Raw genomic sequence first — 19,025 nt, forward strand, 5'->3', positions numbered from 1 at the left:
ATAGAGGGAAGGGAAAGAAAAGAATTAGCATGAAAATAAGATGAGAGCACAAGAAAGAAGGGATAAAGCAAGATATGGTGTTTGTTGATGATGTCTTGAAGGATTTTGAAGTTGATGAACTGAGAGATTGTGAAGTAGTGGTGGTTGACAAGGTCTGGGATGATTTACAGCAGAAGACTCCAGAGGCAAACTTCTGTTTGACTTCTAGTGAATGAAAGATAAAGCACGGAAACAGTAAATACAGTCTGAAAAAGGTCAAGTCTGGAGGCAACAAGAATATAAATCAAGGTCTTAAAAGGAGATGAAGTGAGATGGGGTCAGAAGATATTGATATTTTACTTGTGGATAAAACCTTATGCTATTCTGGGGTGGCAGAACACTGGAAATATTTAGTTTAGGAGTTTAAGCAAACTAATATATAAAAGTACTTGAGGAAGCCAAATAAGATAACTTTGATAAAGAATAAAATGAGCAAATCCTAGAAAATATCAGCAAGCCTTCTGATGAAATGTCAGTAAACTCGTATTAACTTCTGCTCTCTCCAATATATTCAATTAGACCACCTGAATCTGTTCAACATTTTCTGTACTTTTTTTTATTTCATATTATCAGCATCTCCATTTTTTATTTTTGATCATAGCTTTGATTCATGTTGAACTGTGGGACATTTTGAATGATTTATGACCTTGCATTAGGAAACAACCACAGCAGTTTAAATGAAGAATGGCAAGTAGCAAGATGAAACTGGCTGGCATTGGGTTAACCCTAACCCTAATTAATAGATAATTGTCAATTAGCAAAAAATATGAAATAATGATGGCTCAAAGCATAACATGGTCATGATGTGCAGATATGACAAACCTAACTTTGAAAAATAAAAAAAGGATTTGGTGAAAAATACTTTGAAAATCAAGCTAAATTTAAAACCAGATTTGAGTTTAGATCAGTATTTGGCAGATTCTTAATATTTTTGCACACCGAGTGTCCAATTATAGGAAGGATATTACGGAATCCTATCAAGGAGCTGCAGCCTCTGCTCTTCATTCATCTACTGGAATTGCTCAATGCAAGAAATTTTTTGACATGGATTGTGATTATACCATGAAAGATTTTGATCATTTAATAAGCAATTGTTGGAGAAAAATATTAAAGTGTAGAGATGTAACATAGGTCAGGTCTGATGGACCCAACTACCCTGATCTCATTTTTCTATCAGCAAACATGTCAACCTTCTGCCTCCAGGCACAAAATATGATACAATCCAATTACACAAGCCATATATGCATTGTTTTACACTGAATAGTCAGAATTGCCCTCTGCATACCAAAGGATGCTATTGTTGCTCCTATTGCCAAAGAAGAAAATCATCCAATTACACAATTGAGGGAAGTTGTCAATGCACACCATGATGATAAGGAGGGATAGAAATCTTCCTCACCACCACCCCACCCCCCTATGTTTTCAGAAGAAGATTAAAAAAACATGAACCACACATTCAACATTTGTATTCAGTCTAGAATGTCAAAACAACTGGTCATTGTTCTTTAGGTTCCCTATCCTCATGCAATGTAGATTTCTAAAGGATAATGTGTGTCTCAGAAAACAGAGCAAAATGCAATTAACAGATTTAGGGAGCCCTGCGACAGGAGCACAAGGGACATCATTACTGATAATAAAAAGGCATGGAATTTGGGACAGCATATTAAGTGGAAAATTGTTTAGGAGGGAGTAAACAATAGGTTTTGGATAAGACGTGAGTATTTTCTAGAAAGGCTATCAATGATTTTGAAAAGATCATTTGATGTCCACTTATATTGAGATCCTTGAAATTGATTAAATATGTTTATAGATTGTGAAAATCAAATATAAAAACAAAAGTTCAAGCTTGAAGCTTATGAGTAAAGTTTCAGCCACAGCTTGGGTATTTTAGAAAGTTCAGGCTAAGTAAGATATATAAAAAAAACTATAAAAGCTATAAAAGCCTTGGAAAAGATACAGAGAGGGTTTACAAGGATTTTAACAGATATGGTCGCGCTCCAGAGCAGAGGAGGCTTGAAGAGTTATATGGCCTACTGTTGCTCCCATGCTATTAAGAGGAGCTACAGTAATGAGAAGACACTGGAGAAGTTATGAATCTGTTTCTTGAGGCAATGAAAGCAAAGAGCTCAGCAAAGAGCTGAGCCAATATAGGTTGTCAACCTGGCAATCTGAAACAAGAGTGCACTTCAGAGTGTGCCCATGGAGAGAAAAACAGAGTTAATGTTACACATCATTGTGAATGGCATGGCCTGTCCATTGGACTGCTGTAATTAATGCCTCAGTATTGGACATGATGACCAAAGAGAGAGTGCTGAGAAATGCAAAAACTGGAGATGCTGGATTTTTGAGGAAACAATGAGGTGCTGCAGGTACTCAGAAGGTCAGGCATAGAAATGGTCAGTCATTGTTTCTACCAAAAGGTGCCAATGCATGTATTGGGTTGTTGGCACAAGAGCTTATGTGATGAAACAAGCATTTGGCTCTGACAACACCATGCTCCAAGTGTCTTGTCAGAAGAAGGACTCCATTGGAATTAAATTTCCCTGCTCCTTTCTTTCCAAACCTGGCATTAAAATCGAGTGAAACACAAAAATCTGCAGACGCTGTAATTATAGTAAAAACTCACTTCGCTCTACCAAGTGAAACAACATTTCACATGAATCTGCAGGCATCATTTCTACATCTGGTGTTCCTGTTGTGGTCGACTCTACATCGCCCAGATGGGGCACAGACTGAGAAATCACCTCGGCTCTGTCCGCTCCAATAGCATGAACTTCTCAGTGGCCACCCACTTCATTTCCTGGTCCCATTCTTTTGTTGAAATGTCTGTCCATGGCCTCGTGCACTGCCAGACTGAGACTACCAGCAAATTGGAGGAACAAACCTCATCATCCACCTGAGCACCCTCTCACCAGATGGCATTAACACTAACTTCTCCAGTATACATTAAACCCCTTCCCCTATATTCTTCCCCCATCACTTTTCCCTAGCTCTGCCTTGCTCTCTTCCCTTTTCCCTCTGCCTCCTTTCACAGAGCCAAAATAAATTTTCACCTCTCTTCTTATCATATCCAATTAACACCTTTGGTTGGTCTGGACTCCTCCCCTGCCAGACTTTATTCTTACCCTTTCCTGTTTATTGCTTATTCCTTGAAGAAGGACTCAGACCTAAAGCATCGGTTATATATCTTAACCTCCTATGGATGCTGTGAGACTGATTGAGTTCCTCCAGTAATTCTGTGCATTTTTACTGACATCAAAATCCTCCAGCAAGATCAGGTTGCCTTCACCGTAATGCAAGTTAGGGCTTTCGAAGATCAGAACCGAAGTTGTCCTCGGCCACATCCATCACCAGAATTTGGGAAATGGCATTCACTTAAACCACAGGAGGAGTTGCTAACGAGTTCACCTTTGACTGCAAAATTTTGTGAAGCTTCAGTTTGCCCTCCTGGAAGAAGTTGTATCCACCACTTTTCTTTGAGCTAGGCCTTTGTTCTTCATTTAGGATGGCAATATCCGTTTAAAGTGTTTAAGTCATGAGGCTATGACAAGAAGGGTAATTGCAGGTTTGCCATGATTGGGACTCTCACTGATGGCTCTGACAATCCAGGTCCTGAACTTTATGTGAAGATTTGAAGTTGCTTCTACGTGACTAATTTTAACAAGTAGTGACTATTGCACACCAGCTACCAAACACAGGCTTGGAAGAGTGACATCCTAGCACAATTGCAGAGCATCCAAGACAACTGGGGAACAAAAAATGTTTGCATTGGAAATCAAAAAATTTGTATGCAAGTAGCCATCTGGAAGCTATGAAGAGACAGCAGTGGGCAAGGGTATCTGGCCTCAAATGTATCCATGTGTATGCCATATCATATCTCCCAATGCCATTCCATTGACTCCTCCCACCTTCCATCCCCTTTCCCTGAACTTCCTCTTCAGTGACCTCTTCCCATCTGCCAAAACTCTAATCACCTCTGAAATTCATTGCTTTAAATGGCATCTGAACTGATATTTGAATGAACAAGACATGGAAAAATGAAAAAATAATTTAGGCAAGTAGGAATTATATATATGGGAATGATGGTCAGCATAGATATGATGGGCCAAAAGGTCCATTTCTATGCTGCTCAGCATTATGACTGAGGGCTGTCACTTATGGCAAGCCTCTGTAGATTTGACCCCTGGTTTAGACTTTATGTAAGATTGTAAGTTACCACAATATTTCAAGATTTTAATGACATTATCAAGAAACTGTGGTTAAATTAGTATGGGAATCAGGAAATCAGAAAGACAGCTTTCAAGGATGATTCAATTGCAAGATCACACTTTTCTTGCCCAACTGGTTAGGTTAAAATTGTCTGCAATGTTCCTTTGCACTCTTTAAATCAGGTGATCCATTTCACGTGATATTCCAAAAGTATGGAATGTCCTGCATGTGTGCTCACCTCCATCATTTCAACGGCAATTTATGTGAACTACAAATTTCATGATGGCACAAGCTATTTCAAACATACCTGCAAGCATTTGATAAACAGAGACAGATGGTCCATTGAGCCTGACCTGATGTTGTAACCAGGCAACAGGACCCCTCCTCCACCGCATGCTAGCAGTTGTACAATATTGTGGTGACAACACTGCCTGGAACCAATATCACTCTATTACCAAGCAAGAACTCCTTGCCCTGCAGTGTTGCAGTTTAAAAATCACTCAAAGCTTTTTTTTAATTAAGAGGTATAAGTATGAACAAACTTCAGATTTGACCTTGGACTTCATTTGCCAGTGACTGGTTGTCTGAGCTACCACTTTGAAGTTTCTTCTGCCTTTGTGTGGGAGTAATGGGTGCTAAAGTATGTGGATCATTCCAGCATGAAATGCACAAATAAAAGTCTTTAATGGCTTCTCATGCTGACAGTAGAACTTCTCCCAGATAGATGATGATCCAGATCACTAATTTCAAACACTGAAACATTTTGTATTTACTTAACTATTTGTAAATGAATCTAAACTTGAGAAATACTTCAAACTTTTTAAAAGTTTTTTTTTTAAACTTTATTTAAAGATTTTATCACATGAATAAAAAGAAAAATTACATTTAAAGAAAAGATATAAAATAAAATAATATAATAAAATAATATAATTACAATACAACATTAATAACCTAACTTAATTCAACCTAATTAAAAGTTAATTTTAAGCCTAATCCTTTCACTGCCTCATTTAGTGTTATTGGAGAGAGTGGCATAACTCGAATGGCATCTGATTTTCATGCATTAGTAAAAGCTAATGGCGAGGCAGGCAGTGATGCTCAGATGTCAGGATATTGCTCTGCCTACACGACAATTGTTACATGACACTATGTCATGTTTAAATTTAGAGAAGATTAGATGCTCAATTTCTGATTTGAATTTAACTTTTAAAACACTGTGGGGGTCTTTTATGAATTATTTTCAAAATCCCTGATTTGATATGAATGAAGAAGTGTTACCTAATAAAGTAATTTATTACTTTGATTAGGAATTCATTTTTCTCACCTTGCCAAACAGATTCATTTTTGATGATGGGTTTATATATTTTTTTAAATAAAATAATAAAATATATTACAGACTAATAAAACCTTATTAGTACTAACAAAGGAGCAGCATTGGAAAACTCACCAGACAATGGCAAATTCAAAATAATAGTTTTTTTAATTAAACTATTAATAACATTTCTTACTTATCTCTAAACTTTAAATTTAACCCCACTATGTGCAAATGTAAATGTGTGTGTGTGTGTGTGTGTGTGTTAAAGTCCAAAACCATTAGAGTTTAAACTTGATTCTGAATAAGTCAATTTTCAAGTCCAATTTCAAATATTTTGTTGACTTCAGGATACTTTTAAATTGCAGTTCAGAAGTAATTATGAAGCACCTTTAAATATTTTATTTTCAGATCTCTTTAAACTTTCAAGTTTCTTGATGCGCTATCCTTCAGAAGGATATTCTTCAAACAGGAATGACCATCTTCTGGGCACAAGAGAAGCATTCTTACTTATTTAAAAGCCACTTATCTCCTGTGATAAGTATAACACAAGTCCTGTCTTTCCAGGTGATCAAGTTTTCTGTCTTCTTCAGTTTTCTTCTTAAAAGTCACGAACTTTACTTTCATGATGAAGCTGGACTCTTTATTTTCTTAAACGAGGTCTCCCTTTTGAAATCCACTTATTTTCTGTATTCCCCTTTTATTAGGAGTAACATTTAACAGCACCTCTTCCAATTACTGCAACTCAACCTCGTCTTTCACAAGCGTCCAACTCCTCTGTGTCCCAAAAGGTCTAGACTTCTGAACTGACCAAAATGTCTGAATTTGCCAATATTATGTGACATTTCATCATCAATGAGATAATCTCAATTCTTGGAAACCATGTATCCATGTACTGGAATCTTTAACAGTTGTCATCTCCAGTTTATTGGAAATCATGTGGCCTTCATCACTATGGCTTGTAGACGTCACAACTCCGAAAGATGACCTCACTTCTGAATGTATTGTATGGGTGTGTGTAACCCTGTACCAGCCCACAATTCCCTCACTAGAAATACATTTACAATATTTCAACTCTATAGCTTACTGGTACTTTACTAAGACATTTTTATCTGAAATGTAGTTTAACATTAACCTAACTATTAAATATTAACAGAGATCCATTAAAAATATTACTTTAATTTAATTTGTTTAATTGAGAAGGTCTGGTACCTTGATCTAAGTGTAATATATTATTTTTTGACTTTTAATATGTATTATTATGTACTTTGTATTTTTCAATGTGAAACTTCAATAAAAATATTGAATAAGAAAGAAAAAAATTAAACCAGAGAAAGGTATGGGTAAAATAAATACAGAGCATGAAAATTGATGAAAAGTCAGTAGAGAAAATAAATATCTTCTGAAATTTAGTTCTTGTGTACGCTCAAAATACTGAGTGGCTAGAAATCTCGTAAATTATGCTGGCGGTGCCTATGCACACCAGCGACCATGATGGGTTGCAATCTTCAGATGAGCAGCGTACTGATGCAGGGCACCAATAACAGGGAGAACACCCGCTCTCCCCTGTTGCAAAGAAGAAGCAAAGGAGATAACCCCAAGGACGATGACCATGGCGGCGGATTAGCAACGGGCTCACGGCAGAAGGACACACACAGAAGGTGAGGTGTTGGCAACTTGCAGGTGAGGACCTCCCACAGACCTGGCATGCTGGCATCTTGAAGTCAAAGGCCTCACACCAGGCTACAGGCTGCTGACACATGAGACCAGGTATCGGGGGGCAAGAATGGCTTCCAAAGGGCTCTGGGCACTGAAGGTTTCCTCACCATGACAGGTTTGGATCTGGACTTGGATTGCCAATGGTTTGAACTGAACTGGAGTGTTATGCATCTGCAGAGGCTGCGGGAGCGCTGGAGGCAAATCCATGGATGCTCAGTGACCCTAAGGAGACTCTCTTTTGCTTTTTCTCTAACAGTAAGGGGTGCTAATGGTGAATCTTTGTCTGCCTTATGGTAAACTAAAGGTAATTTTGTTTAATGTGATATTTCTGTTATATTACATGACAATAAATAGTATCTGATCTGTTCTGATCTGAAAATCAGGGAAGTTTCCTGTTACCAGATACCAGTCTCCAAAACTGCTGATAACTGCTTCTTGGAAATCTATTTCAAAGCAAGTCTGTGGCTAACCTTGACCAAGCAGTGATGTAAAACCTTTGGAGAATACTGTATAGCCATCAGTCTCTTGGGTCTGACATGGCATGAAGCTGAATTTTTAATTGCTTGAGTTTACTTATACTAAAGTATTCAAGTATTTGGAAAATGGAGACCATATTTTGAAATTTTCATGGAGGCAGGAATTTTAACATGGATTTGAGCACACATGGGTAGATTTCTCCCCAAGGCAGGAAAATAGCAGTTGCAACTGGCAGTATAAATGAGGAGGTACAGCCTGACTTGAGCTGACAGCTGCAGTTTAATGTATCATCGGTTTTATAATCCCTTTGCGATCTGTCTGATTTAGTGAGAGGACTCTTGCTCCTTAGATTTGTTGTTTTCTGTGATTTTTTTTTACTTCCAGCTTTAGGAATATTTGATTGCAGCTCTTGGTAAAAAGCCATTTTTATTACTTTCCTCTCCTTAAGGAACACTTGAGGAGGTGCTCCTGTGTCGATCACAAATGGATTAGGAAGCATTTGTAGTTCCAACAAGTAAAACTACAATGCATTCACCAAATGAAGTTTGGGAGCAGGAAAGCTGTTTTCGAATAACATGAAACAGCTCAGATTTAATCTCACAGCAACTAATTTAAGCACCAATAAACACGACTGGATTTTCAAAAGTTTTATTGGAAAATATCCATTAAGAATTAAGATGAATAAAAGATTTGCACTTTAAATATCCTCCAAAGCAATAATTGAGCGATTTTAAAATATCTATTAATTGCATTTTTAATAATTGTTCAGTCATCTTGTATATTTAATCATGATATTGTAGGTATAAAGCAAACTAGAGATTATGCCGTGGATTTTTATACTTTCTGTGGAGTGTTATCCAATGACTATATAACTATTGCAAAACCCCACATTCATTACTTCAGGAGGGCTGGCACATGATACAGACACTTTATACCTACCACAGAAAACTATACATCCTCTAATAGAAATAAGTCAGCTGACTGGAAAAATTCCCCCACAGAAAGTATCTAAAATGTGCTACTATATTTCAGCCTCCCAAAAGATCTTAATAACCTGCCTCAAATTTCAAGATCATTTAAATTCTTGAGAGGTGCTTATCTACACTGAGTCAGAGAACTCGCAAAAATGCACGGCTACTTGCAGCACCTATATTTTGAGCTTCACTCACAAGTAGGGCAATCACTGCACTGAGAAGAAGGGTCGATGATCACTTTTAACTCTAAAGTTGGGCCGAATGAGCCTGAAGACTGGCTGACTTGGGGTGGCTTTTAGTGAACGATCAAGTCTTTACAAATGCAAATGGGGTGGTGATCCAGCTAACCCTCCAAAAAGATCAGGAGCTGTGGAAGAAGGGATAAAGACTGAATGAAAAAGGGGCCCCATTCTGTTCCCCTGGGAACTGTTCCCTCACCTTCAACTTCCCAAAGTGCAATTTATCCAAAGACTAAGATTTTCAAAGATGGAAGCCATAAGATTTGTTAACATCTGCAGGGAGAGTTCCGGCCACACAACGATTCTGTTTGTGGAGCGAAATATAGCAGTAGGCCTAAATTATTTTACACACATGATAAATGTCACACCTCCCGCCTTGAGGATCATCACAGCATCACAACTGGAAAGAAGGATTCCATGAGAAATATTAAAAAATCATCTGTGGTTAAAAGATTGGGGCAGCAGTGCCAGCGATCGGGACTGGGGTTTGAATCCCCCACTGTCTGTAAGGAGATTGTACGTGTCAGCATGGGTTTTCCATGGGGACTCCAGTTTTCTCCCACCATTCAAAACATACCAGGGGTGTAGGTTAATTGGGTGTAAATTGGATGGCATGGACTCATGGGCCAAAAGGGTTGATCAAAAAGGTTGTCTAAATTTAAATAAGATTTTTTTTTTCGAAATTAGCTCAAGCATAATATTAAATTTATAAATGGAGCATTCAAGGTGGGAAGGGCTACTGATAGTCCAGAAGACTGAGTATAAAATTGATTTTGAGAGAAAACATACATGTAATATTAAAACAGTAAAATTTCATATAGATACATAAATAGGATAAGTAAGGTAAGCATGGAGGACACAGCAAGTATCTCAAGTATAATGGATGTGCTAGTGTGGAAATACCATGGGAGAACAAAAAAATACTAGTCACTCTGTATAAATGACTGTATAAATGACACTTTCCAATCTCTCATATTTCCCAATTTCAAAACGTCATCTTCTAAGAAACGTAAACTTCGATATTCCAAATTACAATCTTATCACTTCAATAAACCAAACTTCATATTTTCAGCTTTATGTAGCCTTTAATTAGTTGATAAAACATTTTGAATAACTTCGCATCAAGATTTTCATAACTTGAGTAAATAAAGCATTCTGTACATAACGATATTCTTCTTTAAATAGTTAAACCAAAATTAAGATGATTAAAATTAAATGATGATTAATATAAGACGATAAGAAGATGAATTCAAAGAAAAGTATTTCAATGCTTATGCCTCCTCCATGGTCCTTTGAAGACTGAACGCAAACTCCCTGTTTGCCTGGATATTACAACATATGATGTCATAGTAACTATGGTAACACTACAAAACAAGTTATTCTTAAAGGAATAGTCATAAAATTAACTAAGAAGTAAAAACACAAGGTTTTAACCTTTACATTATGGACTAAAGGCAAACCAATTTCCATTTCTATTAAAAACCTTGAAAACTTTCTATGCCAAAGCACTTTAATGGAAGTGGCTGCAACAATTGTGGACTTGCTGGGTTTTTTGAAAATTTTATTTTTCAATTTTTCCAAAAACATAGTGTATCACATCTGAAAAAAACCCAATTCATTTTAACATATTTACACATTCTTTTAGTATGCTTCACTTCTCAGACACAAATGTGACAGAGTATTTAGTGACGGTTTGGGAGGAATTGTTAGAGTAGCTTGCATATACACATTTTAAAACAAAATATTTGCAGGACTTTTGCAGAATGCTTTTTGCAGCTTGCCTGGGAAAGCATGTGATCTTTGCAGGCAGGAGGAGAACAGTTTGGCTCTCAGAGAGGGAGGGTGTGTTAAACAGAGAGAGAGAGAGAGGAGACATAAATCATTTCCACAAGGACAAAGCTGGCAAATTTTGGAAGGCTGTCTGGTCAAAGGTGAAGGCTGGTGGTGTGAAAGGTGACCTGAAAGAAAGAGGATCATCTGGAGAACCCTGAAGGGGCAAGTTTTGTCAGCAAGACTGATTGAGAAGGAATCAGTTGTGGATATCCTGGAAAAGGAATCTCACTCTGAAAACCAGCAAGAACCCTCCTGAGTGGTAACCTTTCGCCTGTTAAGCACCAAAGACTGGTGAACTTTGTTAATGCTAACTTCTGTGCATAGTACAAGAATTGCCTGCAACCAGTGAGATTGGACTGTGATTCAAAGTAACTTTTCTAATCTTAAATTTACATTACACACACCTGCGCTTCATGTTAGAGGGAGGATTGAGTAGTTAGGTAGATTAGTTAAGTAGATTAAGTCGTTAAGTTAGATTTTAATTCTGTTTTCTTGTTCAGTTATAATTAAAAGCAACTTTTGTTTAAGAAACCATTCATCTTGGTGAATTTCCATTGCTGCTGGTTTTGGGGTCCTCTGGACTCCATAACATTTTATGGGAGATTGTCTGGGATGTTTATTTTATAGGGAAATTAGCTGACATTCCAAATGAATGGTTTTGAGTGATCTTGAATGTTTTTCCAGTTTATGATTAGCATTGATTATCTGAAGAGTGTACAGTGGTGAATGTGGTGCACTAAAAGGTATTTTCATTGCAAAGAAAATAGCAATAAGTGCTGAATTACTCATTTGGAGAAGATACTATTCAACACCAAGAGTGAATATTTCAAAAACCAAGATCAAGTCTCCTCAAAGGCAATAATTGCATGATGTTTGAATTTTTAACTGAATATTGCATTTTTTAACATGTTACAATTTTTGATTGAACCTTGGTATCTAATACTATAAAAATCTATTCTGTAACCTTTCTTTGGAGTTAAGCTTATATTCTTCTTGCTCTTACATTTAGAACAAGAACAGATAATTGGAAAAGCCATCAGAAGATAATATTAGGCTATTGGACTAAAAGAAATGTTAAGTTCTGCTTGTGAAAAATGTAGATGAGCCATAGGATCACGTCAATCATTGCGAAAGCTGGTAATTGATGAAAGACTTGATTTTTGGTGAAACAATTTGAACAAGATTATGTTTAAAGCATGAATTGCATTGATAGGTATCTGAAAAAAGACTGATTTTTCTCAGTTTTCAGCACGAGAAAGGAGAACTGAGGTTCACCATTGTTATGGGCCCAGAGGACCCCAAAATCCAGCAGCAATGGGAATTCACCAAGATGAATGGTTTCTTAAACAAAAGTTGCTTTTAATTATCTTTGAACATGAAAACAGGATCAAACTCTAACTTATTACTATTAACTTAACCCCCTTCTAATTCTAAGTGCACATGTATGTAATGTGTGTGTAAGTTCAGAAAAGTTATTTAATTCCCAGTCCAATCTCATTTCTCACTCCTCCAAGTTCACTGATATCAGGCAATTCTTATATTGTGCACAGAATTTAACACTTATGAATTTTCACCAAGCTCTGGTTCTCAAATGGTTACTGCTTAAGAAGGTTCTTGTCAGTTTCAGAGAGATTTGTTGCTCGTTGAACACACACAAACTGATTCCCTCCAATCAGCCACTTCAGTGTCTTGCTGAAGAAGCACCCCATTAGGGTTTTCCAGATAATAACCTCTTTCTTTCAGGTCACCACAGAATTCCTTTTCTATTTCCCTTATTTCAAGTGAAACATTATACAGCCAGCCATCTCCTCTTATATGGACCACAAGGGCTTTGACCAGGCTGAACAAAGAACTCACAAACCATCTTAAAAATAGGGTTTTTCCACAAGCTTGGCTGAATCTCTCTCTCTCTCTCTCTCTCTCTCTCTCTCTCTCTCTCTCACACACACACACACACTCACTCAGATAAAAACTACATGACCCTCTTAGAACAGCCAACTGCACACAAACAGACTGCGGCTCCGGACCTAATCTTCCAAGTTCATTCATCTGTGGTTTTCCAAAATAATAATCCATTAGTCCACAGCATGTCCAATTAACCCCCAACTTGTGAAATCCTTATAGGCATTCTTCAAAGTTTTGCAAAGGTACCCAGAGCCTGTTCTGTCTGGCTTGAGCAGAACTCTGGCATTTTAATTGAGATCTGTTTTGAAGTGTTTATATGTGACCTACACTAAAAAAAACCTGCCACAATTTATCTCCTTTAAAACATATCTATATACAATATAAAATATAATCTGTCTCAAAATGAACAGAAACATTTTAAATCATACTGAGAGAAAATTATATTTGTATAGATTCCTGGTACATGCTCAGGACCTCAAAAACCTTCCACCCATTTAATTAATTTGAAACAGTAGTGGTGCACAGGTCATTTTAAAACATTTTTAAAAAATTTAGACCTACAGCATGGCAACAGGCCCTTTCAGCCCACGAACCTGTGCCACTCAATGACACCCAATTGACCTACAACCCCCAATACATTTTGAACGGTGGGTGGAAACAGGAACACCTGGAGAAAACCCAAGCAGACACAAGGAGAACATACAAACTCCTTACAGACAGCACCGGGTTCGAACCCCGGTCTTGTTTGCTGGCGCTGTAACAGCATTGCGCTAACTGGTACACCAACTGTGCCAGCCAATGTAATGTAGCAGCCAGTTTGGACACAGTATACATTTCCTCACCTCAGTAAACAGATCAAACATCTGTTACTCTGTATTCCCCCCTGATAATAAAACAAATAACAACAAGAAAACTCTACATCCACCTGAAAATTTATGACTTTGGGTATGCAATATTCCTTCAATTCTTCAGTGAAGAAGCTTCAGCCTTGATTACGTGCTGCAAGTCTGCAACCTTCCAAGCAAGAGGAAAGTATGATACAAGCTACTATTCATCAGTGGATTATCGTTGAAAAATTAATTTAAATGCATTTCGGTATCTAGTTTCTCTGTTTATTTTATATATCGTCCCATCCAATACCATTGGAAGAACATCACGGCCACTAACATTGCACCATTTAAAAGGAAAACTTGAACGCCATCCACTCAGTCAAATGCTGCTCCACCCAATGTCCTGAGAATGAGAAATAACAATCAAAATAATCTGATGTTTTATAACTTTTCTACTTCCGCTGCTCATAATTGGTGAACAAATTCACATGTGATCCAAGAAACAGCTTAGACAGTGATGGTTCTAAAGGTGAAATGGTACATTGATCCATTTTATTTCATCATTAAACTGAGTGCAATTTTTGATACATTGGCAAATACAGCTCCCATTTAAAATTAAAAATGTATGGAGGATAAACAATTATAAATAAATTTATAACAGTGAGACGATAATAAAAATACTACATTGTTGAGACAAACTTTTCTTAAACTGAATTATTCATGGCCTTTTAAAAAAATATCTATTTGATCATAGGAGAATTAAGTGTCACAGAAAACCTGGTCTAAACCAATAATCTTGCTCCTTGCAAATTAAAATTCTAATCTATTGGTTATTCTTTTGGAGAACAACACCAAGCTTCTAAATCTGGCACTACTGGCGTAATTGTGGTCTGCAAATGCACTTTATTGTGTGATCTGGACCAAGAGAGCTTTGCATATAGATCCAAGAGTTTGTCAGGAAAGTGGTGAATTACATTATTCACCAAACTTTCTCCAAGGTTTGCTGAGCACATGACTGGGTTAATCTTCCTTTGATGAGTGTTTCTGTTCTCAAATTTATGACATTAAAGTAACAAGGTCATCATCAAATCATTATCCTTAGTATGAGCTGAAACACAAAAGTCTACAGGCCCTGTGATTGCAGTCAAGGCACAGAAATGCTGGAGGAACTCAGCCAGTCTTGCAGTGTCCATAGGAGATAAAGATATATTACCTATGTTTCAGGGCTAAGACCTACCTAAGCTTTAATGTGCTATGTATGAAAAGAATTGGGAAACAATCCCAAAAGATTAATAAAGCACTTGGCTCAATTTCTTCAATTTTGTTTTATGTTAGTTTATTTTGAATTAAATAATTAATCCCAATGAGCCTACCCATTCTTTTTTTTAAAATTTTTCACACTGTGAACCATATCAATAAAAATAAATACAAACATTTCCCTCTTAAATAGACACAGTGGCATTTTCTCCCCTTTTTTTCCCCCTACCTTCCCTACCTCCCTCCCACCCCCCTCCAAACCCATTAAACGTTCAACATGTACAATACAATAAACCCATTAAACAATGTCATCACACAATGAAAATAAACAAGAAAAATGTGTCATCTACTTTTACACACTGGGTCAGTTCATTTTGTCTTCTTCTCATTCGAGCATTTTAGGGGGTGGAGGTCCGTGGTAGGCCCTCTCTGTTATGTTCCATGGACTGTTCCCAAATTTGTTCAAATAATGTGACTTTATTTTTTAATTATATGTTATTTTTTCCAATGGAATACATTTATTCATTTCCATGTACCATTGTTGTACTCTCAAGCTCTCTTCTGATTTCCAAGTTGACATTATACATTTTTTTGCTATAGCTAAGGCTATCATCATAAATCTTTTTTGTGCTTCATCCAGTTTGAGGCCTAATCCTTTACTTCTTATATTACTTAGAAGAAAGATCTCTGGATTTTTTGGTATGTTGCTTTTTGTGATTTTATTTAATACCTGATTTAGATTTTCCCAAAACTTTTTCACTTTCTCACATGCCCAAATTTCATGTACTGTTGATCCCATTTCCTTCTTACAGCGAAAACATCTGTCTGATACTGTTGGGTCCCGAGGATAGCGTTTGATAAGTTAACAGAGAGGTACAACCAAGGTGGTTTGCAGTTACCAAACTTTAAAAATTATTATAGAGCAGCACAATTAAGGTATTTATCAGATTTTTATCAGACAAGGGAAAAACCAGATTGGACTAAGATAGAGCTAGATAAAATAAGGGAGAAGGTACCAGAATATATACTTTATAAGTGGGATGAAAAGATGATACGATATAAAAGCTCTCCAGTATTGATTCATTTACTCAATGTATGGAAGAAGATTCACTTAGAAAGGAAAAAAACAAATTACCAACTACCAAAATTATTATTGACGCAAAATCAGCTAATCCCTTTCACAATATATAACCTTTCCTTTACAGAATGGGAGAGAAAAGGAATTAAAAGAATAGAAAATTGTTTTTTTGAGAAATAAATTATTAACATTTGAACAAATGAAGTACAAATATGGAATAACTCATGGTACAATGTTTGCACACCACCAACTGAAAACCTACTTAAAGGACAAATTGGGAAACAGACTGAGATTAACAGCAGGAAGCAGCTTTGAATATGTGATTACAGAAACAATGATAATTAAAAGATTTATAACGAACATGTACATCAAGCTGCAAGAGAAGGGAAAATTATGAAATAAGCTATAAACCCAAACAAAAGTGTGAAAAAAGATTTAAACATAAATATAAAAAATGAAACATGGGTAAAGTTATGCTCTGGAACTATGAAGAACATAATAAACACAAGGTTATGTATGATACAGTATAATTAGTTACACAGGTTATATATCACACCCCAAAAGAGCCTACCCGTTCTTGAAGATATTTCTTCTTTGGCTTGGCTTCGCGGACGAAGATTTATGGAGGGGGTAAATGTCCACGTCAGCTGCAGGCTCGTTTGTGGCTGACAAGTCCGATGCGGGACAGGCAGACACGGTTGCAGCGGTTGCAGGGGAAAATTGGTTGGTTGGGGTTGGGTGTTGGGTTTTTCCTCCTTTGCCTTTTGTCAGTGAGATATATATACTGGTGGAATGCACAGTGATGATGGCACAGTTAGTGTAGAGGGCAAATTCCAATCTTTTTCCTTCTTCAGCTCTCTGAGCCTTATTTCTACCCTATATATCAGCTGAGCTCTGTAATTCCAGTTGTTTGGAGAGTGCACGTGGTCTTATATCATCTCTGGATCCTGGCAGCTCCTATTAAAGCCCAGCCGATATGTGCTCCAACATTTCATCTCTGCATACCTTCCTAAATTGATGACTCTATTCAGAGGTGAGTAGAGGTGGTTATACTACCAACTGATTATTAAAGACTCTTCAGGACAGGCCTCGGCAATGGCTTTACTGACAATTTTAATGCACACTTGCTGAAGCTTCAGACATCCAAATCTTTGGATACATTGCAGTTCGATCAGTGGAGTTTTATTATCAGACAACTTTATTCGCTTTCTGGAGACAGTAACTTATTTTTAGAATTTCTTTTTTTCTCTTCCCCTTTTTCCATTTGTACATATGCACCTTTCTCATTGTTATTTGACACTTGTAACTCAATATTAATTTACTTTATCATTATTACAATATATACCTATGTATTTTGCATATGTTAAAACCAATAAAAAGATGGAAAGAATTTCTTTTTCAATTAATAATTACTTATAAAAGTGCATTTTGCATTCTCTTTCCACAATTTTGTTCTAGCAATCCAAAGCACTAAATAGTCATTTGGTGAAGATTTTAAATTTGCTCCTGCAATTACAGAATCACCTCCATTTAAAAAGATACTTACAAATTGCCTTATCAAAACACCTCAGCACTTATAGTACATTAATTTCACCTTGCTTGCGATAATGACAGAAAGCCCTGCCTCTCCTTCTCTTCCCACCTATCATTTGATGAATCACCATAAGGTTCCATCATTAAATTAGATCATAATTCAACTGTTCGCTTTATCTAAAAAATAACTTTGGTTCACGTGTACTCCTTGATTCTCTGACTTAATAGATATCCACCAATCTACAGATAATTTTCACAAAAACTAGACATATTCTAACTACAAGCTAACTCGTGAGTAACCCGGATTTTGATTTACCGTATTTCATGAAGCTCACAAGTATAGAATCCAGGATGAAATATATTTCTCTTTGACATATTTATTGGTATCTCCCATCACTTAGCATACCTGAATTTTCAAGTCCTGCTGCTTCTCAGTGCATTCTAAAAGTCTTCCATTTAGTTGTAGTTCTTCTCATTATTCCTGTCAAAAGCTTCTTAGTGTTGTTATATGACCACCCATCCCTCAACTGGAATGTCTCATAGTCTTATAACATCCTTTCCACAGAAAAACATTCTCACAATATTTTAATGCAAGTGCCTTGACCCCAAATGCAGAATATTTATATTGATCAAAAAGAATATTTGACACAACTTTGAGACATGTAATAATAACTGTTTGTCATATGAAAAATGATTTCAAACATTGGTCTCAGTTTCTGTTCCTCTACCAATTTCCTATTTTATGGGCCAAGAGGAAGTCCATCGAAATTTTTCTCATAGAGAGTGGTGAACCATTGGAATTTTCTACCTGAATGGATTGTTGAGACTAGATTATGAGAGATATTTTGAAAGAAAGCAGATAATTATTTGAAACTTCAGTAAAATCAGGTCTGTGGGGACTAACACAAAGGTGTAAAAGCTTGGAGTCGATTGTATTGAATAATGGAGGAACCATGTGGCTTTTACTTCTCCAAATTGTGTTCTTTCCTCTTTCTTTCCCATGTGCTCAACTTTCCCAAATGCAGAGATCATTCTGAATCACTATTTCCATACTTTCAAAATATATTCTATGTTAATCACAAGGGTAATAATTTAAATGGCCAAAAGGCAGGTTCTTAGAAACTCTGATGGAATGTGTAAAATAGTAAATCTTTAAAAATGATTGATAACAATTATTAAGAACTTTTTATCATCCTCTTTCATGCACTTAACAGAAATTTCTTATGGAATAGCAGATGTCCAGAACTTGTATTTTTAAGCAAATAAATAACTATAGGAGGAACTCAGCAGATTGAGTAACAGGCAGGAGAGCTGAGGATTTGTCCATGTTTCAGGTTGAGACCCTGCTTCAGAACTGATACAAGGTCTCATGCTGAAACATCGTCTATTCCTTTCCCCTCTTTCCCCCGTCCAATGCTGATCGATTAGAACCATAGAAAACCACGGCACAGAAAACAGGCCATTCAGCCCTTCAAGTCTGTGCCGAAACATCATTCTGCTAGTCCCACTGACCTGCACCTATTCCATAACCCACCAGACCTCTCCAATTCATGTATCTATCCAATTTATTCTTAAAACTTAATAGTGAGCCCACATTTACCACGTCAGATGGCAGCTCGT

The 19,025-nt window shown here is 36.7% G+C and overlaps 1 protein-coding gene and 1 long non-coding RNA gene across 3 annotated transcripts in view; one reads left to right on the forward strand and one right to left on the reverse strand.

Moving 5' to 3' along the window:
- LOC138735703 (uncharacterized) overlaps window positions 1-19,025 on the reverse strand; it is a 320,545-nt gene that overhangs the window by 71,365 nt on the left and 230,155 nt on the right. Inside the window, exon 4 of one of the 2 annotated variants that reach the window (XR_011339890.1) lies at window positions 13,866-13,940. The exons of the other annotated variant lie outside the window; for it this stretch is intronic. This is a non-coding gene — a long non-coding RNA (uncharacterized lncRNA). Of the gene's footprint in view, window positions 1-13,865; window positions 13,941-19,025 lie in introns of those variants that run through there. 2 annotated transcript variants of the gene reach the window in all.
- The window catches only part of ccm2l (CCM2 like scaffold protein), a 72,267-nt gene that overhangs the window by 6,960 nt on the left and 46,282 nt on the right, over window positions 1-19,025 (forward strand). The window lies entirely within an intron of this gene.

The sequence above is a fragment of the Narcine bancroftii genome, chromosome 6, assembly GCF_036971445.1.
Source record: "Narcine bancroftii isolate sNarBan1 chromosome 6, sNarBan1.hap1, whole genome shotgun sequence".
Classification (NCBI taxonomy): Eukaryota; Metazoa; Chordata; class Chondrichthyes; order Torpediniformes; family Narcinidae; genus Narcine; species Narcine bancroftii.